Here is a 24,712-nt window from a genome sequence, read left to right on the forward strand (position 1 = left end):
TAGTGCTCAGCATAACATCTTTCCATCAGATACACAGAATTCAGAAATAAAAAATAAAAAATAAAATTTTAAGTAAAGTTTGCATTATTTATTTTATTATTTTTTTTTAAAAGATTTCACTTCAATGATGATATATCGCTTTGGTTAAAATGAGAGTAAACACAATATAATTCAGGTAATTTTCATAATTGTTAAAATATTTATTACTTTGCGCTTCATTCGTTTTTTACTATCTATTTTTTTAATTTTTTCACTTTTTTACTTTTCGTAAAATTTTTATGATACACTTGGAGACCCTTTGAGGTATATACCAATGTGTCGAACAAAACGTAGACTTTCCATCAGATCATGAACTTCACAAACCGATTGGATCACGATCGAACATCGATGAACTTTGAACTTATCACTCGAAATCTAAATCTAATCGTGCCCATGTTTCTTTGGACAATAAGAAACTCATTATGTATAAAGTTCGCGTGATCGAGCGGTTAAGGTCCTGGCAAAAGTGAAACTCTATACATCGTTTATGATTATAATGGCAAACAAAAACGATCATTGTAGATAATTTTGTCTCATGTATCAGAAATTTTTAAGGTAATATTCTGGCGGTCTTCAATACAAGAGAAATTAACTATCCGATGTTCAAATTGTTATTAAAACTAATTTGCGCATTACAGAGAATGCATGACAGCATTTATTTAATAAATGCAATATCGTGAGAACTATATTAATATTTTTCATGTGAAGATCAAACTAAAACAAGCAATTCAAGAGTTAGGTGCAGTGCAACATCATCTAATAACGAGTTCGATTGAAAGTACTAATATATCTACATTAAAGGCGATGTACAATGATAATCTGAGTATAAAAGTGAAATTTATTTATTTTAAATATAAAATACATATTTTGCTTAACAACAATAACATGTATTGAGGATTTGACGGTTTTATATATTAACTCATTTTTATATCTACATATATTAAACACACATCTTTAAACACACGTCAAATTGTGTCGGCGGTTTTAATATGCACCAGTACGTACTGTGTCAATCCAATCAAATTTGCTATAAAAGATGATCAGGTCGTCGTACTGCACTCGCCCGAAATAACACCGAAAACGCAACACTTGCACAATTTCTCTGATATGTAGCCTCGAGTCCTGACTCGAGTTTGACTCGAAAGCGAGTCGATCGCGTGGGTCGTCGAGTGAGTTCAGTGTCAGATCCGAGATGAGTACTCTCATCTGGCATGCATAAAATACTTTGGTGGCGCCAACGTGTCGGACAGCTCTTGGTCGGTACCTATAAGCCTGCACACACGCTCTCTGGCCATCCTTTCGTCTCCGGTCTTTTCCGGTCGTCTCTTTTCCTCCTTGATTCTTGATCGTGCCTCTGCATGGCCTAACTCTCTTTCTCTCCGCTTTCTCTCTCTTTCTAACCATCGCCAATCCGGAGGCAGGCGAACAAGCTGGCAGGTATGTGCACTTTTATGCGCTCATTTATGCCTACGCGTACACTAAAAATAATCCGGTATCGAAGCTAAAGGATAATAAACGCTTGGCTGGCAATGTTACAGGCACCCTTCTTCCTCGACTGATCTCTTTCCATATCCCGGATCCTTCCATGCATTCTTCTTCCTTCCCCATAGATCTTATTATTTATTATTTATTATACGGTGTAAGTTCGACTTCTCGAGAGGATGTATATTCTTCCACGTGTTATAATCGAGAGAATAATAAATAATTAATGATTAGGATGAGGATTATGATGTAATTTTCCTGCCGGGCTTTTGCAATGCCGTAACGTACGAGGGCGAAAAATAAGAGAGATCCTGACTCTTTGATAAGAGGCTGCCTGCGTTAAGTTGCCGGCATGTACATTCGTAATTGAAGATTAGACATTAATTGCATCGCTCGCGGCGATTCCGCGGTTCCTCGTCCTTCGAATACAGACGCGAGAACAATGCACTCTGTGCATAATAATGAAGAACACGGTGATTATGCTCGAGTGTATCATGACTATGTTAGACTGTGTATATCACGTCAAGAATAACGAGTCGATCGGGATATATCGTACGGCTTTTATTCGCCGGTCTAACGCCGTTTTGATGATCTTACTACGGCAAACTCTTCATTGTATCGTGCCATGAGGCCATAAGAATCGCCGCGTCTACACGCGCGATTGCACGACTTGCATGCGCGCCGATAATTTAAGAACCAGTCAGCTGCAATTGTGCGATCGTACTTACCAAGATTGTACCCAGTTCATATTACAATTTTCGATGTCGCAAGATAAAATCCGATAAAAGCGCTCGCGCCAACTCTCCTCTACCATGTCCATTCAGATTGCGCGTTCATGCCGCACGATTACAAATGTCGGAGGAGGAGAAAGGGGGGGAAGAGGGATTTTAATTGATACAAATTATTTTTCGATTTAATTGATACAGCGGAAAATAATTTCGAGCATAAAACGTTATGCCTCTACTTTAGCTCGAATTAAAGTCGCATCCGTGGGCCGGGGAGTGAAATACATGCGTACGCTCACGCCTGTGCGCGCTAATGATCGTTGCGCGATAGCGTTCGAGACATACGTACATAGACAGCCATAAATAAATGGCGCATCGTGCCCTTCGACTCTCCGTATCCATATATGCAGAGGGTCTCGTCGATGCTTTCGCCCACGCAACGATCGTGCGCGCATCGCGGCGAATTCCTCACGATGATCGTCTCGGCCACCCCAGCGGCCTTCGACGTGAGGACGATGGATTTTATTGGATGTGGAAAGAAGAGTTCAGGGGTCGTGGTATGCGGCCGCGTAAAAAATATGTTACGAATTGCGTTACGTAACGACGGTACGGAGCAAACGATGGAGTCGTCGGTGAGCGAACTCGGGTAAAATCGGCGTGATTGTTCAACGTTTATACGCACGATTTATCGTCGCAAATCATGCGAAATTTTTTTGTAAATTCATTCCACGTTGAAAGAGGAAAGAATGTCGTAGTATCTAAATATCTACAAATTTATGTAAATACGCATCTGAAAATAATTTTGTTGGGCTGTCAAAATAATTATGTAGGATACTAAAAGTATCACGAGTAATACCGCGAAAAGTCTTGACATTCAGCTTGAACGTTCTATATAAATTATTTTGATTATAAGCTGTTTGACGACATGGAAAGAACGATTTTATTGAAGATACAGATCTGAAAATAATTTTATTGGATTATCAAAGTAATCATGTTAACACTCAAGTATGATGAGTAATACTGCAAAAAGTTTTGACATTCTAGCAGTTTGAGCATAATTGTTCTGATGGCTTGTTCTGATAATATTATTTTTAAATCATATTTTCTGTATCCAGCTAAATTTTTTAAATACTTAAGCCGAAGCATTCTTTCTATGCAGGGAGAATTGGTGTCGTATGCTGAATAGCTTGTTGTACGCGATGTTCGTACGCAAAGATACGGCGTGCGTGTCTGTCTCTTCAAGTCAATCAGCATGCGTAAAGAACAACGTGTGTACACTCGACAACCCGATCGCGGCAAGTACTTTGCACACGCACGCATTATCCGTCTTGCATTGTCTTCGGAAGACGATGCAATTTATCGTAATCGGTTGCGACGTGACTGTTTGGTGGGACGTACGTCGATGAATGAACGCGTTACCACTCCGTTCGTCTCGCCGTAAAATTACCGGAGTTATTCATACGTAACATTCTTCCAAACTAACATTTATCCGTTGAATCAAAATTAATAACATGCTGAAGAGAGAGTATCTCGTAATTAAGAGACGAATTATCTCGTCTAGCGAAAGAGCCAGTACACGTTGTCAACGGTCTGGTGGAAGGGGGAGAAAGGAAGAGGAAAAAGGAATAGGGGAAAGGAAACGAAGTTGAGAACAGGATACTCTCTCAAGCGAATAAATAAGAGACTACTATCGGCGCAAAGTTGCGGGCGAGGGACGACATTCCAATCCCTGGATACCGAGCAGCGCCTTCACCTCCTATTTTCCACATTCTCCTGCCTTCGCGTCCTCCTCTCCTTGAACTTAGCACTACCTCAAACTACATCAGCAGTTTCGACGACGTGCGCAGCGTGTGCAGGCGAACTACGAAAATTAGCGCGGCTGGATACGCGAACGTATTCAAGGACGTGAATTCCATCCCGTCCATTCGCTAATAATTGTAGAAAAGGGGAACTTGGAATTTCTACGGATAAGATTTCGCGAGAGGAATTAGAGAGAATTTCTTATGTAGACAGGAGTTCGCGTTAGACTCCTCGATAAAGCGAAATGCCGATGATGCTTGATTTTACGCGCGGTATTTAATACGTTACAATAAAACGGTATACGTTACAATAAACTAGTTCGTTAAATTGTTCACAAAAATGGTCTACGCGGTAAAAGAACCTGGCAATGCTTTCCATATAATTCGAAAGCAATGACGGCGAGGAATGCCGTCAAGGTCCGCAGATATGTAATCAACTCTCGCGTGTATAACGAAGGGTAGAGAAAAGAGGGAGACGTAAACTTCCGAAGGAAGGAAAGATCTTCTCTTTCTAACGCGCGGTAATCTGTGGGAAACTTTTCTTCCCTCGCGCGCTCGTTCACTCATTCTCTTTCAACTAGCCGGATTATATCGCTAGAGAGATAACGAGTATGACAAACTTGCATTCAAGTCAGAGACAACGCTTGTCGTGCATTTAAGATACAGCAAGTTCGTTTAATTTCAAGCGAGTAACAAAAATATGCGAGGATTGTATGTAAGTCCTCGGCGGAGAGCACGATTTCTCAGACACGAACGTGATGTGTCCTTTTCCCTTTTAGAGAGGATTCTTGTAACCGAAGACTGGCGACATACGAGATTGCGTGCGCGTTTCGTGAAATTCTTAACAAGGAACCGAAAGAGGAAAGCCGAGACCGCCGCAAGAGCGGCGGCCGAGCAACCAAAAGTGCTGCGTCGTCGTCAGCGATGAGATAACCGGCCGGCAGATTAGAGGTCCTCTTACCACGGTAAATTTATCACCGAGATGGGCGTGCAAAAATGCGCTTTGTCGGCGGCACGGATGCGACGAAACGCTGCCAATGTGCTGCAACGACTAGTGCGTGAACAGGTGCTCGCTAGACGCAAATAAAAAGGAGTTTTATTGAATTTCGGTCGATGAGTAATCGAATCGATGTGGCAGATGGTGAGTCGGCTAATGGAAAGTTAAGATCCGCAAATAGTTATGATTTGATTTAAACATTTCTTTCGGACATGCACATTGCTCATCAGACTTTATTGTATATCTCGAATGTTTGTACAACGTATATATTGGAAAAAGCTGCACGTATTTTTCTTCTTCACGGTCATGAAAATAGGATATTAATCGAATGATCTCTATATGCTTATATTTTTGCATATTAAATACATGCAAAATACAGCTTTTGTTTATTTATAAGGAATAGGATATATATATTTTACCATATTTTAATTTCATTGTTGATGTTAGCTCGTTCTACCTTGCAAACAAATGTAAATGAATTTTTGTGTGATTCCAAATATTAAAAAATGAATGAAATGAAACAAGAGGAAGTTTGAATTATAAATAATAAGACTTTAAAATTGGAATAAAGTATCACTGGTATGAAACTTACATCGTTTGACACACAAAACTTGATTTTCACATTTCTTAAGTGCTCAACCTTGGAAGTCGTTCCGCTAATATTCACAATGCTTATGTAATCGCCAAAAAAAAAAAACGATCGAGAGTCGGTTGTAAAAGATATTCACACTCAGAAATGATCCTTACTAAAATTCTCACCAATAAAAAAGAGAAAGGAACGATACGTTCCAAGACACATTACAATGTCACTAACCTGGATACAATCGATCGACTATCGCTTACCAGGAGGCTTAAAAAGAAAACGCTTCGTATTTGCGTGAAATCTCATTGTTAATGTTTAATAATAAAAAATATTACAATCTCTATTATTTGTGTTTGATAAAATACGTTAGGACTGCGAGATAATCCGATTCCATTGGTTGAAAAGTTGAAACAATATCTAATATATGTAAAAAATGCGTCAATATTTATACAGTAAGTATATCATAACGCTGATATTGTGTGGAGTATTTGTCTCCGATAAATTCCAACATTCCACGAACCGACTACCGGCACCGTTGTCTCCACGTGAATGAGTAGGAATACTATCCATCTAGCAACTAGATATTTGAACGGTGATGCCACATGAAACATGTGACATTGAACGTCAGAAACCATGCTGGGAGCTGATAGATACCAGTTGTTCACTAACTATCAGATGTCGGTTTTGTCAAGCGAGCGTTGCCATGTCTGACGTCATGTAGAGACACGAAGCCTTACACTTTAATGTGAGCACCTTGATCTCGAAAGTGTCAGAGACACGTGGTTATAAAAATATGTGCATAGTGCTATGAAATGCTCAGACTATTTTATGATAATGAAATATAAATACGGATTTATTCAACTCCCGTCAATTGCAGTTGATAGCCATGGAGATTGCAACAATGTATCATTACGAGTACTAAATACAGTTATTTAAATACAATATGCAACAGCAATTGAAAGAGCGACAGGATCGACCATGTTAGACGCGAGTTTTCTTGTAACATTGAATAACATTGAATAAATGTTACTGTCTTGTTTGTTTATTCTTCGCAATCATTATTTGTTAAGAATTCTGACTTGATTTGGTACTTGTCTGACATCTTGTTTAGGCATTGATATTTTCTGATCGTAACTAAGATATTTCAATTTGACGCATAATACCTTTACAGCTTTCCGATTTGAAATATAAACATACATAAACCCCGGAAATGTTTTACTATCTTTGTAACGTACTTTTACTAACAAAAATAAAATTCAATTCACACTTACTCATTATATTCAGATTAATACTAACCCTTATTGTGAGAATCTCGTGTGACTTTAATTAAAAATGATTGAAGCAATATTTTGATTACATTACGATATATGAATGTGTAAAACGATTTGAATAATAAATTATAATAATCCTCTTGTGGAACTGCATTTTAAGATATTCTCGTTTTCTACAAATCTGCATTGCAAGTCGATTTCTCAATGGACGACCTACCGTGAAAGGCAAATAGAGAGTCGCACGAGAACATTTCGCTCGTCGATCGAGCTGACCTAAAGAGTCATCGCGACGTGACATTGTTACTTCGCAAAGGTTATCATCGCGAATTATCCACGTGAGTTGGGAGAGTGCGCGAAATCCTCGAGAGCTCGTCATACCGGAACCATGCTCAATAGTCGGGAGGCACGTTGCTGAGCGTGCGCCCGTCTTTACGGCATTCTGTCGCGCAAGTTGTTAACTGCCTGGGGCCCGTGGGGTTCAGGAAACACGGGACTACTTCCACGAGATCTCCACCTCGTGACCTGTGTCATGAGCGGTATTTATGTTGCCTGTAAATGTACCGGCAAGCTGAGAATCGTCTCTCGTCACGCTCCGGATGTGTAAAGAGCAAAATGGAGCAAGCATTGACACGACAGTGGCATGTCTTACACGGGAGATGAATATAACCGATATGCACGTATCCCTGATGTAGCTACGGACTATGTACTGGAAACTATCAGGCAAATGTGCACTTTGTACCTAATTACGAATATACACGCGTTACGCAAAATCGTAAAATATTAAGAAAAAGAGTGGAATGCAGTGGATAGATAAAATATAAGCTAGAATAAATCTTGTGAATTGCTTCCTCAGACAGCAAATTTTCTTACAATAATTTGAAATTATCCGGACGCAAATAAAATTTGCCATTTCGTTTTTGTTTTATTTATGTATCTCGTAACACGCGGAAAGTCGTGCACATGACATACTCGTAAACGCCAACATCAACAAGTTTAATAGTGATGTCTTGCAACATGTAGCTAGCATATTCCTAAAGGAGTCGGATTCTAAATCACATAATAATCTTTATCAAAGAATTATTTTTTATAATAAAAATTTAATTGAAATTGAAGCAATGTTCATACAGCAGTTTTAAATAATTCCCTTTAATATATGAAAGTATAATATTTAAATATATAATATTTAATTCCTCCCTTCCTAAATATATTAGTGAACCCTCATATTCTACATATATATAAGTAATATCGACCTAATTATTATATTCTTATCAACACAATCTTATCAATACACTTCTATGACAATTGTTGAGATAAGATTTTTCAAATCACAATCATGAGGATTATAATAAAAATCTGAAGAAAGAATTCTGACAAGATATTGATTTGCATACGTTTATATTTATATTCGCCGCTCCTCGTAAACGGATAAAAATATCAACATATTTGCAATGACGGAACCGCATCGGCAACCGTACTTTAAGGACACTTGGAGCCGAGTCGAGAATCGAGAACGATATCGACGCGCGATCGGCGTTTCTCGGCCGAATTTTATGAACGTGCTCGGAGGGCCGTTGACATCACCGCGGCACCGGTCCGATCCAACCCCGGAGGTAAGCGGCACTCGCATCGCGAGAATTCGCATAATTGCTGACGGATGCTAATGCGCCCCGCTGCGCCGCGCAGGAAGAAAAACCAGATTCGCAAGTTTGGCAAGCGTGGCCGCGTCGACGTCCCAGAATTATCGGAGTGGACCTTGGAGATGACCACGAGAAGTAGTTTAGGCGAGAAGTAGTTTATACTTCGGACCGGATGACTTCTGGAAATCACTCGACTCTTTTTTGCCACCACCAACTGCGATTGGATCGTCAACACGTATATACTTTCGATTATTTACGATTCTACCTGACGGATAAATTCGTGACGGGTACCTGTGAGAACAAAATCGTCCACAATTGGTCAATATTAATAGTCAACATTAATACGCGTTTTGAAATGACTAGATAGACTCTTCAAATGACATCAGCGCGTGACTATACTCGAACGCAACGCGATAAACGATATAACGAAGCACGATGAGTCATGGTATAAGAGCAGAATGAAAGACTCGTTCTTTATGAACATTCCTGGACCATTTTATATTGCGCTATATCTTAGGCCGCAGATTTTTGTAATTAATAATTCTGTGCAAGCTTCTTGCGTTTAATAACAACGTGCAAGGTTGTGCATAATTTATTGCAATTTGCATGATAGAATATATACTTTATTTATGCATAAATCGGCACTTATGAAAGCTGTAATCACAATGAGGTCATTGTTAATTCAAAAATAAAGACTATAAAGGTGCATTCCGTTTCACGCATGATGTACATAATGCATCATTTATCCTTGTTTAATATTCGATGAACAACAAGCATAAATGATGCATCATGCGCATCACATGCGACGGAATTCATTTTAAAAAAGAAGCAAGGACACATCTTTCAAGTATATATTCTCTTGTTTGAAATTTCATTGCACAATCATATATTTATATAATTTTATGTAATTTCTTAATCTCTCAACGATATTGTAAATTTTATTGTTTACATAATCTGTACATTGCGAAAATTTCGTATAATTTATGTCTCGTATTTATGTCTCGAGATATAAATTTCAAAAATAAAATTTCTTGTACATGGTACGCTAATTCATAAGTTTATAATTGTGCAAATATTTATATTGTATAGAAAGATATTGCATGATTTTCGTCTCTGCGGCCATGATCGCGCGATAACATCGGACAAATGTCACTTTCGATGACGCTGATACACCATGATGTATGTAATCTTGATATATGTAACGAATCGTTATATGCGTTAAACCAGGCCTGTCCAATTTGAACCAAAACGCAAAGCCATCGACGCAAAAAAATTCAATGTAGATAAGATTTCGGGGACTGTAAAGTGTCAATACGCATCTGAGTAAATCTTATCAACACTTTATAAGTTCCTAAAACTTGACTCACATTGAATTATTTTGCGTCACATTGAATGGCTTTGCGTTTTGGCTCCGGAGCTCAAATTGCACAGGCCTGCATTAAACTGACCGCGATGGCACTCATTTGATGATGACATTTTGGATTTTTCCAAGGAAACAGGTTTATCCCTGTTTACATATTAATACTCCTGTTTACACATGCACATATGTATATTACGTATACTCGGGGATATATATCTTACACATATCTCAATAAATTTCTTCGAACACGAAACTACCGTCAAGGGCACATTTGCGCATCGTGTACGAATAAAGTATTCAAACGCATTTTACGGAGCCCAGAGTATCGTATGTAACAACGACAGGGCAGCGTATTTGCTCGTGCACTAGTCTGCACACCGACAGCGCGGAACTGTCCGGTGGGTTAGTCGGTTGCGTGAATGTAGGATATATCTATCCGCATTCGTGCAGACGTGGAATTACACGCGAGCTTTTGCAGTTCGTCGTAAATGCACCCAGCATCTCGGAGTCCTCTTCTTTCTCGCTATGTATCGAGATAAATTGCGGCTTCTGCTTAGCAAGATGTATCCTTTCGTCGAACATCCGTAGAAACGAGAACATTGATCAGCTGGAAAATACGACGTAACATCCTATAGAGATATCGCACGTGAATGGTTTCATGGTTTTGCGGCTACCGATCATTTTTTTGTTCCAACTCAAATTAATTTATCACGATTTACACGATTTACATTTAGCGATAAATACGCATTTTATTTTAACATGTAGAAAAATTTATATTTCTTGAATTATACTTCTTATATTTTTTGAATTACACTTTTTCATATTTCTTGAATATTCTCCATATAATTTTCAATTATTATAGTTAACATTTAATAGTCGTATAATCAATTGACAGGCATAAATTCTTTTACATAATAGTAACTATATAATTTTCATGTTAATATCAAGATATAATCAGACGGTGGAAACAAAATCTTGTTGGTAGAAGGAACCTCGAGAGAGACTTTTATGTATGCAATACATATGTACGTATGCAACTTTGATGGACTAAATAATGCTTGGGTTGAATACGATAAACGTACATCAACATTATTATCACTGTTGTTACTGTATTTCGTAGCATGCTGCTATTAACGGGTTCTTTGAAAGCCCACCAAGGGACAAGGTAAGGCCAGCCGACGCGACAAGAGCCATCAAGATCAAAGTGAGAAAATCGAGAAAGAACCTATCGGTTAAGGTATATTATTATAGCGTTTTCTCAGATCGTCATGGTCACCGAGTCGGTTGGGGGGTCGGCCAATCAACCGTCGCGATGATCGCGGCACAAAAGGAGTTTTCCGTCTCCGAGCTCAAGGTTGGCCATTCAATCTCCGTCGAAAAGAGGCAAAATCAGCTGTAAAAATCGTTTCCGGAGATACGGAGTTTGTTAGCTTACGCTCTCTTCTTCTGCAAGAAAACGAATCTTCCTTGGGAACCGAATGATCCGTAATAACTGTCTACGGCCAGCTGTGTTCCCTCGACTTTACGATATCTTTGCCTGAGGATGTTTACCTCATCTCCTCCTTTGTGGATATGCATGTGATGATTTTAGCATATTCCACGTATAAAAATATTCAGATTAACATCTGTCGATACATGGTATGTAAAAATATGTTGCGAACGTCTTTTAAAATCGATAACATTACGAAATTGCATTCGACAATACGGTAGAAGAAATGTTGATGCATAGAAAAGCAAGAGAATGTCAAACCGTCGGGAAACATATCATTATGAGTTTGTAATTAGTGTTGCGCGTTAGACCGACTACCATCTTCGTGAGGCATGATGCGCATTGTGTTTTACTTTCACTTCCGTCGCGGTTTCTAATAAAATTACCCATGGTATTGTCGTGTGCCGAAAATCTGCAGCTCGAATCGTGCGCCTTTCGCAATGTAAAAGATTACTGGTGTAAAGACAAAGTGGACCTGAAATTACGTCGCATTATATACGTGATATCGTTCAACAACTAAGTCCTCAGGTATATCAGCTGTGCCTACGTCTTCTGGTTACAAATTAATTCTGGAGTTCGCTCGCCGTCAAGGATCTGAACTGTTATGACACCTGGAGGTGGCAAAACGTAGATCTCATTCGGTCACGTAGCGCGTAGGTGCTGTACAATATTAATATCCTTTCACAAGACCTTTACTTATATACGCGTACAAAGCTCGTCCTGCGTAAGCCACGTAAGTCACGTTTTCAACCTGCTCCGAAACGCCAATTACAATGTAACTCACATCGGTGCTTTGTTACACATCTTTTCTTTTCTCTTCTCCCAACCAGCTAATTAAATGAATAAATGGACACTCGAGGAACACAATAATTACGCCCCTCATACGAATTTATTACACGATGGAGGTGAAACGGAATCCGGCGTACGCCGCGCACTCATGCCATGCGTTTGACTACAAACGATCTTTAGTACACAAATTCTTCGTAATTCGCGGTTCTCCGACCATATTTCCCTCATGGTATACGCTTGAGGAGATCTTGTAATGAGCGGAATAAACCCCCACGTCGCCGCACATAATGCTCAGATCGCAGAAAGCAGCGACGTGTTTCAAGGCAGCATTATTTGCAAATAACAACACAGGGAACGAGACTTGGTGTTGGCGCAGAGCCCTTTTCTACGATTCTTCTCTTTTCTCTTTTTATATCACTTTTTATACACTCTTATATAGCCAAGAAAGTACCTCGTGTATTTTCGTGCACCACGCACCGCGACAATATCGATATTCCGCTAATCGACATTAGCATTCCAAATGTCAACACCGATACGCCGAGTGCGTTCACGCGTACGCACATCGATGGTGTCGGTGACGAAGGTAAGCCGTGTGTATCCAAAGAAAGTTTACGAGCGTCGTGGAGGCGTAAATATAATGCACGCGAATTGTATCTGTGGAACTATGACAGTGCTAAATGGTTTTAAGTGCGCTAACAACATGTCGGCTCGATTTTGCCGTTCACCAATCGAACCGTACCCTTCCATACGAGAGACAGCCTGACGGCTTTAACTATCTACTTACGATTGTATTACATCAATTATATTGGAAACTTTGGACAGACTGTGAAATGTATCGCGGAGCAAATTAATGGCGTAGCGACGATAAACGATGTTAAATTAAATAACATCTTGTAATATAAAAAAAACAGACTATCGAAAAAAACAGAAAATCTATTTTAAAATTAATTGAGGTTTGCATTAAAAAATCTATAACACATTTCGTTTAACTTCAAAATTATAGAATATAGAACAAAATTATTTTATTTTTTTTAAATAAGACGTTTAGAGATGATAGTTTAGTCTTTGTCTTGAATAAAATAGTGTCTTTACATGAAAGTACAGAAATACGCTTGTTGATAGGCGTCGAGATGATTCATACGTGCTTAGCCGACAATGACAAACTCGCTAAGGGATGCTAATTAAATTACAGCGCAGTTCAACGAGCTCGTACATTGCACTGTCACGATAGCATGCAGCATTAAAACAAGTTTGTGCGAGATAGCTGAATTCTACCACAGTAATTCTCGACGTAACATAAAACACGTCTTAAAGTCCTAGACTATTTTGATAGAATAGCTCCGATTACACAACGTTATAATAATAAACACATAAATATATTTTAATATCTTTGTTACACTATACAGGTATGCTTTTAGAAATTCTAAAAGCTACTGTTTTGTTTTAAATAAAAAATAAGTAACAAATTCTTCTGAACAGAATGTAAATGCGAGATTTGTTAAAGTATTAATTAATATGATTAATTTTTATTACACACACTCACAATATTGATATCTGTGTAAATTAATATCTTTCACATTTTTGGAATCAAACGTTTCGGATTTTTTAAATTATACATTAAATATTCCGCAAAATTAAACAGAAAAGTTATGAAACGCTTTCGTTTCCTTAGAAATCGAGACCGCCGGGGTGTTCCATCTCGCCAGGAATACCGGTTACCAGTGAGTGCAAGTCTGCAAAAAGTTATCGAAGAACGCAAAGTGCATGCAGAGGTGCGATATGAAAAAAACGAAGTGTCGTATACTTCGAGACGATCTCCGACATTCTTGCTCGTCGTATTCTCGACGTCGATATGATTTTTCCCGTTTACGACGGCGTAAAATAAAACCGCGTCTCCGTTCGTCCATCTGTCCGCGTCTCTCACGTCGCCGCATATATGCGATGGAATGCAGTTATATCGTGTCTCAACTCAAAAGCGCGACGATCGAGCGGTGCGACGTCGGATAAAGCGTTCCACGTCGGATATCAGCGAGAGGCGTATATCCGTGGTGCATAACTCGATCGGGCTTCGCCGCGGTTTCGTATTCAGATATGAAAAAACGAGAGCGTGAGTAGGAACGTCGACGGAATCGTGTTAGATGCAATACCGTGAAATCAGCTCTCGATTATACGTGGAAGCGTACGGTTTAAGTCTTTATACTTAAAGCATTTTTTACGGGACGCCTCGACCCGGTTATGTCAGGTAAGGACGAGTACACTTGACGGATGCTACCGCGTACATTATCCTGCGAGGAAGTACCGTTGTACACCGTTGATATTAGTTGAATAATATACCCTGCAGATGAGTGGCATTAACAGAGTGTTAATGCTTTTTTTAAACTAGCCACGTAGACTATTAGCGGTTTCATTAAGATGAAAGTTGGATTCTCTGGACTTTCATCAGCATTATGAATTTCTATAAAACATCTTAGAGAATAGCACTTTTAAATGCATATATACATTATAATAAATTATATAATTTCTCTCCAGAGAGATGAGTTATAGATATAACGAAGCGTTCGAAGCACGGAATTAATAATGACCAAAGTAAAAAGAAAGTTGCAGAGAACATACTTTTATGTATAAACTACTTAAATTTACATTGATATCAATTCGTATAACACAAAGTTATTCCTCCTTTACGAGCGACATTCGATTTCAACTGGTTTTAACAGTTGCCTTTTTACGATCTTACCCTCAAAATGCGAAGGCAGTTAACAAGAACCGTAGCGATTTTTGAACGTCATAAACGTCGCGAATTATCATAATCGTAAATCGTATTATGTGGGAGCACGTACATTTGTGCAGTAATAACCGGCCAACAATGTTTGACATTGAGATCGAAATCACGAAGGAACATCGTGTATCGTCCCAGTCGCACTCCGTTCCGCGGCTGACATTTATTTACGCTGCTCTCGATCCTAAATCAACAGTCGAATACTTCGTGGCGATGCAACAATACCTGCTCCAAGCGGGCGTTAGGATGCAGCACGTAAAAATATTTCTCATGGGTGTTTCGTCACTTCTGGCGTGAATTGGAGAACGCGACCCTTCGCGAGAGTGCTTTCTTTCATTAAAATCACAATGCAGACGAGATCCAGCGCAAACAAACGCTCCCCAAAAAGGAAAAATTGTATCCGTTTATATAACGAATTCTAATGGATTATTGTAGCGGACGTATTGTAACGATGTAGCCTAATGTCTTTACGGTACATCGTGGCATAATGAGTCCCGGTAATAAAGCAGCTGAATATAGTACGTCGTTCTCCAAGTAGTTTTCCCATCCTATTGTACTAAGCGTATCAAGCTCCGGTCGCGCGATGTTTAACCTGACATTCAAGGAACCGTTTGTGGCGCAGTTTTGCGCAGTTTTGCGCAATTCCTCGGAAAACACTCGGGAAACTTTGTCGTTTGGATACGGGTCGATTCTGCCATTTTATTGGTGCTATCATTCATGGCGATAAGATCGGTAAACTAGCGTAGATAAATGCCGTATCTTACGATAATGCATCAACAATCGTAAGTATGCAAACAAAAACTTTGCATTCTACGAAACGAATACGTTTCTTGTCGATCCCCGTAATTAGTATTCGACTAACGGCGTTCAGAAACATCGCTAACGATTGAAACGGAGAGCAAAATGTGGAACGAATGGTCGCAAGATATCCGAATGAATCGATGCAAAAACAGCTGTTCGATTATTATCGTTCTTCTAGAATTTCATACGAAAGCTAACTCTTGAAATTTAACAACATTATAATCTATAATCGAGCGCATCTACGAATCGTATGCTTCGTCAATTACTAATTAGGATAATAATGAGACTATAGTTGAATTGAATACTGAAATCAGTGTAACGGTCTCCACGCATCATCGATCAATGATGAAATGATCGAGATCTCCTAATGAGGAAGAAATAAGGTAAAAGGATTACACGTTGAATAGTCTAAGAAAGCGAGAGAGATAGTTTCAAGATACATTGGAGAAATTCAAGAAAGACGAAAAACGCTTGGCTACATTGCTTTGTTATGTTTGTCGGAGATGTATGACTATGGATTCTCAATTAATTAGTGCGCACAGGGTTATTGTGTTGATTAAAAGCGTGCTTGTCTTAACTGTCAAAGCGACTACGTGACTCTGCTGTGAATAAATAGTGCTTTATCATCCTAAGAAACCGTTATCTTAAGAAGAGAGTACGGAACTTCGTTACGCAATGGGCAATACGACGAGATTAATTAATAGAAGGTTATACATTTGCAGTTGCTCTTCGGGGGATACGTTATTAATTTGGTCTCTTCGAAGAAACATAAAAGAAATTTAAATAATTATAGAAACAACGAGCAACGATGTCGGGATAAGAGACGATTGTAAATAAATTACACGAGAGCATTAAATCACGTGCTCTGATAGGACTGTTGAATTTGCGTCTCAAGATAGCATCAAGCACAAGTATCTTTTACGTAAATTTTTTTGGAATCGAACTAATCGACGAAATGAACATAATGCAGATCAAATAATGGTCAAATAATGTAAATGTAAATAAACACTCTAACTGGTAATACATGGCCTTATTTCAATCAAGGACTATTGGCTTTTTACAAGATCACCACAACTGATAGTTTGATTTTCTGCAATGACACCAGCCGAGTTTGCTGGACCGAGAAACGAAAAAAAAGGAACCGGACTCAACGTTAAATACAGTGAACGCGCGTGCGATTATCAAACGTTATTATTAATCCGATCTATCGTATGGAAATTATGTCGATAAAATAATGCATATGAATGATGTTCGGCATACAAAAATAATGTTGAAAAAATTCTACATCCGTTTTTTGTGGTATAACGCGCGTAATACAAACTACATATATTATAATAAAGGCTGACTAGTTTTTTAGGTCAACAATTTCTGCGATATATGAGTAACGATTTATGAGTAACATGATATTTAAAATCTCAACCGGAACGATAGATGCTTCAAACGTGTTTGCTTTTACTAAATACAACATTTCAATTTGTATTATACATACAAGCAATTTATTTTGCACTTCTATCAGTTGCAATTAATCCACAAAAACGAACTTAAAATGTAAAACATTTAAAATATAAAAAAAAAAGAGACAAATTCCGTCTCACAATTAAATTAACATTTCTTTAACATCATTGTTGATTAGTTTCAATAGAGTCTGCAGAAACAAATAATTTACAATGATCTAAGTCACATATTTTTTTAATATCCTTTTAATTAAAAATACTTATTCGAATATATAATTCAAAATGAAAGTAAAAAATAATGCTCTTATTATCATTTAAGAATATTTAAATATGATACAAGTGAGAAATTTCATGTCATCTTACAACATTTTTGTTAATCATCACTTGTCCGTTTAAATAGACAGAATGTCAAATGTCATCTTCTATCGCACGAATGGCCTCTCGTTTGAAAACTAGAACTTATGTTGCAATCGGAAACGCTGCACGACAAGAGCGTGGCCGCTCGCGCCCGGAACGATAATTTTCCAGCGATCGTTCACGGTTCGCGAGTGTACCGACCGTAATGACTGCTCTGTTCTCCATGGCGTGTCATCGACATTTGCAGAATCGCTCATTGTCACAAATGATTTGAGTGCCGTGGCACGCATCGTGGTCGTTCACGATGCGAAAGGCCACACGCGCGAGTTCATAAAATCTCGGGTCGTGATCGAGCGTTCCTTATTATTAGTGCATTGCGAAGCATGCACAGTTTAAACTGGTCCTGCGCCGCGGACCATCGACATGACAATCGTTCACTTTCACATGACAAATATGGTCCTGTTATGCAACATCCATTTCGACGACTAGTAATAAAAGCAGAGTAGTAATTTGCAACGCAGAAATAGATATCTCAGCGCGCGCTTCTTATCTCATGAAATGAATTTTATGTATCTTAGTGTCATACTGCGCTTTCCGGACGATTACAAATAATTATGAGAAACCTGAGAATTCTATAGAAAAAAGAAAGCTACAACAAGAACACTGGGATTAACCTGAAGAGATATTAACATCAGCGTGTCATACAATGAAAAATGTTCGTTTCCAGTAGTTTTTTACAGAAAATTACTCAGAACAAAATTACGCAGGACAGGTCCTACAAACGAAAGTTTCATTCAGCAACTCTCTCTTATCCGACGTTGTACAGTAAAATATGAATTAGAACGGCAGATATCGCGTGTTCATATTTCAAAACAGATAATTAGTCGGATTAATGATCGAGACATCAAATAATTCGTCGGTCGTAGACGACTGCTATTGATCCGGAGCTACAGAGATGTGCTTCAGAATTGTGCAGTTTATAAAAAAAAAGGAGAAAAAATTAGAAGACATACTTCCGTGCATGTAATAAATACACCGCGGATTCCGATCTGTTTGATCATCATACGAAAGAATGGCTTTACTCCTGAAATAGCAATTGCGATCCGGTAATAACGCCTTTCCAACATTTACCCCGATCACTCATTACCGCCGCGAGGTACTTCAAGGATTTACATGCGTCCGATTTTCACGATTTACAATGTTTAGAGGCACACGCGGCCGACATCCCGCGGCAATATGCTCTTCGATCGTCCTTCCCTCTTTGGCTCTTCCGCTTCTTGAACTCCATGCTCATTCACCATTTAACCTCCCTTCGTGTTGATTCCCAAGATTATGGGCCAATCGTCGATTATGCCCGCTCTGGAAGCTCGCAATTTCAATGGCTATTGCCTGCCAACAGGAATATTAATGCAAAATAGATTATCCCCGACTACCATTCCACCTATTATTCCTTCATTCTATTCTTTCTCTTTCTCGATACGAAGGATATCCGGTTACAATGTCCATCGGCATATTACTACAGTACGCACGAAACGGTAGGCCGAACAGAGATGTGATGGGGAAAATATTCAAGATGCTCCGAGATAAACGACCTAGACAGTTATTTAGTCGGAGTCATTCGGTATTCTCGAATGTATAATGCCAACAGAATCGATTTAATGTGCTGCTTTTTGCTCTTATCCTTCCCGGAATAATACGGCGAATGAACGATATCGATTGCCTTATCAATGCATTATGTCTGGGGTAGTCAAGAGATATGCGACATACCAAATAAAATTTCCATACATCTCTCTTCAATTAAAAAATAATTAGAAAAATTGTTGAAATAATATTTTTCTCATTATCAAGCTTAGAAAATGTATATAACTAAAGCCATTAATGAACTGATCTATTCACAATTGGTAGTTATTTTTCAAAGTAATGATCTTTTCAGCTGAGATAGACTCTGTATAATCATCAGGATAAATCACGTTATTCCGTATGGACGACCTGGAAAGGCGACTACTGATCTTCACGAAGAAATCGGAACGTGTTCCAGTCCGAGTGGATCTTCTATCTAATAATCGAAGAAATGCAACTAAGAGAGTTGGAAGTCTACATTCGTTAAACACGAATGAGCACAGCAGGTTCACATAATTTAAGGAACCTCCCTCGTTCTTCTGCAATTTGCGCGCGATTTCAAGGCAATTTCGGGCGTTTCACCTACGTTCATTTCGTACATTCCCTTTCTCTGCTTTAGCCTTCCACCATTTCACACGACATGGGAATTTTTTAATTTTAGGAAATGTTTGCTGTCAGAAACCCCGTCGACTACAAAATACAATTCTTTGACGGTAACTATAGAAACAGAAATCAGTCATCGTAAAGAAATCCTTTAGAGACAGATTTTTCGTAAGAAATGTGTAAACGGAAAACCTTTTTCTCTTAAAGAAAATAAACTAGATTTAGCTAAGCTGGCTAAGCAGGTATAAGATTTTCAAAGTTCATAAATTTTATCTCTAGTTTCCTAAATCTCTAGTCTTTTCTTTGAGAATAGAAAAGTCAAGTCTTATAATAAAGCTAATCAGCTTATAGCTCAACACCAACAAATAGACTGATATTTTTTCCTACTTCTAAAATTATCTCATGGGAAATAAAGTAATTAAAATTTAATTTAAATAATGTAATAAGATAATTTTATCAATTAATTGCTCCTATTTAATGTGAAATTGATATGAACTCGATCAATATTACTGTTAATTATTTTGTAGCATAATTTCCCGGCATTATACATAAAATCACGTTACTTCATCGTTCTAAGGTTAATAGTTCCAATATACCATTACGTAATAGTAATGTGTCCATGGTCAAAGGGCACGATAGCTCGTACGCAACAACTTTCACTGTAGCCCCTTCACGAAGGATCACGACCGCGATCGAAGCGTTTAACGATGGTATTTTAATAAGCGTTACGTTTGGAGGTCTCTTCGGGTGTGTTTGGTATGCGTCGGACCAGCCATAATTATTACAGGTAGCTACCTACATCAATGTCTGACACGTCAAGCTATCTATACGGCAGAATTCTCGATTCTTAAAAGTAGTTACTCGGTTCTTTATAGTAATACCTTTCCATTCATGAAAGAAATCTTCTATACACGAATACTTGTGGAGAATGCAGTAACGGTGACCTTTTTTACTTTCCGGTATTGGGTTTGTAGTGATTTTTCATGCTTTGCCGGTAAAAATGTTTATCGAAACCGAATTACATTGACGTACAAACACTTTCATTGGCAATTATGTAATCACTTCTATAATTACCAACCGTCACGTAAACATGAATAACTAGCTAATAATCGAATGTGACATTTCCATCTTTGCATAAAATTATTTTCCAGGTGGCTCATATTTCGCTATGCATAATCGATACAAAAACGTAGAAGAAACTTATTTTGTTTCATCATTCTTTCTAAACAGTATTTCCTAATTCTACCTATAAAATATAAATAAGTTTTATATTTTTAATTTAATTTACAGTTAATAATATTCTAAAGCTAAAGTTAATAATATTCTAAACCTAAAGTTAATAATATTCAACAATGTACACATATCTCACTTTAGTTAATTGTACGGATCACATTTACTGGATCACATAATTTAAATTATTCATAACATGACTCCGATGCCAGTACGACTATTCAAAAATTAATTTAATTAACTTTTTTTTGCTCCAATTCGCAACAGAGTATAGATATTCGCAAACCTGAATAACGAAATTATTAGGTATATATCGTAAATTTTAAAATAATTTTGGAATCATATAAGACAATGAAAACTTATTGTGACTGATATAAGTATATTTTATTAAAATTATAATTACTGTAGAGAATTACATTCACGTATTTTTTTTATATTTTTAACATTTTCTAATCCCGGTCAATAATATAAATATTATACGTTAAGCTATTTCTCTCTCTGATTCACACAATGAAAATATGCAAGTAATTATAGCCTAAATTTTATTTTGCAAATTAAACACATATTTTAATTTGAGAATTAGCACATAATAGCTAATACCTTTCCTATCTGATCGTACATTCGCTAAGATCAACCCGCTTCAACTATACTTTCACACAATTATATTCGCACGTTGTATTAACACTCGCAATCCTGTTACAACGCACGCCTGTATATTCGAGGAGAATTTAATAAATCCTCTCTCGCTCCGATTCACGCGGCTGCGCGGCGTGGTGCGTCGATATCACGCTTATCCACGTCGTTCGCCGTGCTGAAGAAGCAACCTACGAATGCGCCGTGGAAAAGGTCAAGGCACTAGCCTTGGTATCGACCTGGTGTCAAGGCCATCGCTGCGCTGCAGCGCGCGCGCAAACAACACTGGCAAGTTCATTATTAAAAAATCGACATGACTCGAGAGGAAACTCACGAAGTCAACAACCTACTCAAAGTGGTGACTCGTTGATTGTACGTGCAAATGCAACAGTCTTCTTCGGCTGAAGCAAAGAGGCGATCGCCACGTTTGGAAGAAAGTACGCCAAGACCATGAACGAAACAATGGCTCAACCGGAAAATCGGTTCAATACACCGATCGGTCGTTGAAGAAGATTTCTTCAACGAAAAAAATTTCTGATTGAAAATTAATCAAAATTCTAGTTGTTTTCAACTAAAATTCAACCAGAAAATTTTGATTTGTTCATTTTCAACAAGAATTCTAATTAATGCAATCAGATTTTTTTTTCGCTATGCTAGGAATGTCGAGGTTCGCCATTAATGGCGATCCGCGTGGTACCGTATATATCTTCCACACGGGAATGTGAGCGTTATATATTGTTTTCTTGTTTCGAGATTCGAACACAATATATGCAGACGATTTTCGAGAATGGATATAGTGAAGAACAAGAAAGCATAAGGCAAGAGACCCGGCAGGGATCCCAGAATTTCAGGAATCCTCAGGTAGAAGAACGATTTCTTAAAATTTACGCCACCTTTTATTCTTGCGAAAAGAGAAGAACCGAAAACCGAGACCGTTACGCGCGTTCAGCAAGGTTTCAGGACACACGTCGAGCGTACCGGATTTTAATCGTTGGCATTAAAACTCGTCGATGCTCGTATAATATTAAACTTGCGAACAATCGTGATAACATTTCTTTACGCTGAAATTAAATCAAACATGTGTACGATAGCCAACACAGTCAAGAGATTTATACACAACTCTCATTGCGCGCTGGAATCGCGAATAGAGAATTGGTTTAAGGAATTGAAGCATGAAACACGGAACAGACGAGGTTAAATCGCGCGTAAGTATCCGTTATGCAATGACCGTGTCTCCGCTAAGCACGTGGTATCAGATTAACGCATTTTCAAGAAAAACATGAGAGCCCATAGGAATGGACAGGTGCGAATGCGCTTACGAGCAGCAGGTTTTCTTAAGGTGTCGCCTAGAAACCTTACGAACTAAAGACGGCTGGGCCTTCGCCGCCACCTGGCGCGAAGTGTGCAGGTGTCGACGAGAGAAGTGGAGAAACATAGAAGCTGATATTGTAGCTGATCCCCACCTGTTGATGCACGAAGACGGCTGCAGCTCCGCTCTGCTCGATCGTCGTTGCTATGCCGCTTATTATCGTAGAGAGAGATCCGTGCTCCAGGTAGATCACGAAGTCCTTAAGATCCAAAAAGGATGACGACGAAACGAGTCGAAGCGCGGGAGGAACGATGAAATCAGCACACCCACTGTACATTAACACCACGTCACACCGCCGGAACGCTGTTCTCGGAAGCACGCGCGAGAAAAGATGGTTTCCTCTTCGATATTCCCTTCTCTTTCTCTATTTCCTTCCGTTCTCGAATTCCGGAAACAATGATTCACCACGCAATGTCGTCGATTGATGAATTATTAGTCCACGTATCGAGTATCTCTAACGTCTCGCGACGACGTTGACGGAGATACCGTCATTCCATCGGCGCGTTCGTAATAGAAAGAGACGGCCCGCGATCCATTCCGCGCGAGCGCCGTTGCACGACTGTTGCCGATGTTAGCCGACCATGGTGCCGCGCGGGGTGACCGATGGAAGCCGACAATGGCCGAAGATTCACGTACAAGACCGAGCGCGGCCGATTCTGGACTGGATGGAATGCATGGCGGAAACCAGCCGGGATCGGAATCGGGATCGGGTGCTCTCCGCCGGTTCGAAGGCAATCCAAGGCAAACGACCGCACTACCCGCTCTTCGTTTCTCCGCACCGTAGAAGCCCTTAAGACTGCTATAATCTATGTCTATTATCCTTCTTCTCCGTTTGCTTCTCGGCCATGTTATCCCGCCGGTACTTTGCGATACGCGGCGCGCTAAATTCGCGCCGATTCGAATCGAACCTTAATCGAGCATCACTCTTGGATTCCTTTCTTAGGTTTACAAATCAGCAATTAGGAAATTAATTAACAGATCTACATAGCGCATCGAATTCTTGCGTTAAAATTTAATTAAAGACACTCTTTTGATGTAAAAAATTATGTGCGTGGGATGAGAATTAATTTGAATAAATCAAGATTTGCTACAAAATTATAAGCATAATATGAAAAAGAATAATTTTTACATTCACATACATGGAAGTTGCAAAACAAACATATGAATTTTAATCTGTTGCCAGAAGGAAGATTATCTTTCTTTCGTGGAATTAATATAAAGCTTGTATTAATAGCTTATATCAATCACAACAAAATTCAAATCAGAAAGTGATAAAAGCGACGTCGTAAATGATTCACAATGCTTACTAGATGCCAAGATACATTATTTAATAGCCACAAGCTGCCTCTCTAGAATTATTTAATAATCTTTAATTAATCTATGTCAAAATTGCAATATTATTGCATCATACGATCATATAGATAAAACATTTTCCTAGATAAGTAACGTTAAAACAGAGTAAACATATAAGTAACTGTCTTAAAGTCACAAATTCAGGATTACTATTCTCTAAAATTTTGATGAATCATCTCATTCTAAAATGTAAAAATTCATTTTTAAAAATTGAAAACTGAGCCACATTTTTCAAGACTGACTCAATTTTCATTCCAAAGAATTTAGAAAATATAAAAAAATTGTTTTAATTCACGCGACTAGAAAAAATCTTTGTCAATTTTAACTCAAAAAGCAATGAGATAG

At 38.5% G+C, this 24,712-nt stretch overlaps 2 protein-coding genes across 2 annotated transcripts in view; both read right to left on the minus strand.

Annotated features, from left to right (window-relative positions):
• The window catches only part of Shrm (shroom), a 122,694-nt gene extending 98,924 nt beyond the window's left edge, over positions 1 to 23,770 (minus strand). Inside the window, exon 1 of the mRNA XM_087413716.1 lies at positions 23,109 to 23,770. The gene's annotated coding sequence lies outside the window, so the exon portion shown is untranslated. The remainder of the gene's footprint in view (positions 1 to 23,108) is intronic.
• LOC147907199 (uncharacterized) overlaps positions 1 to 24,712 on the minus strand; it is a 76,227-nt gene that overhangs the window by 11,235 nt on the left and 40,280 nt on the right. The window lies entirely within an intron of this gene.

Source organism: Acromyrmex echinatior, chromosome 15 (genome assembly GCF_024713525.1).
Source record: "Acromyrmex echinatior isolate Ae372 chromosome 15, ASM2471352v2, whole genome shotgun sequence".
NCBI classification, from domain to species: domain Eukaryota; kingdom Metazoa; phylum Arthropoda; class Insecta; order Hymenoptera; family Formicidae; genus Acromyrmex; species Acromyrmex echinatior.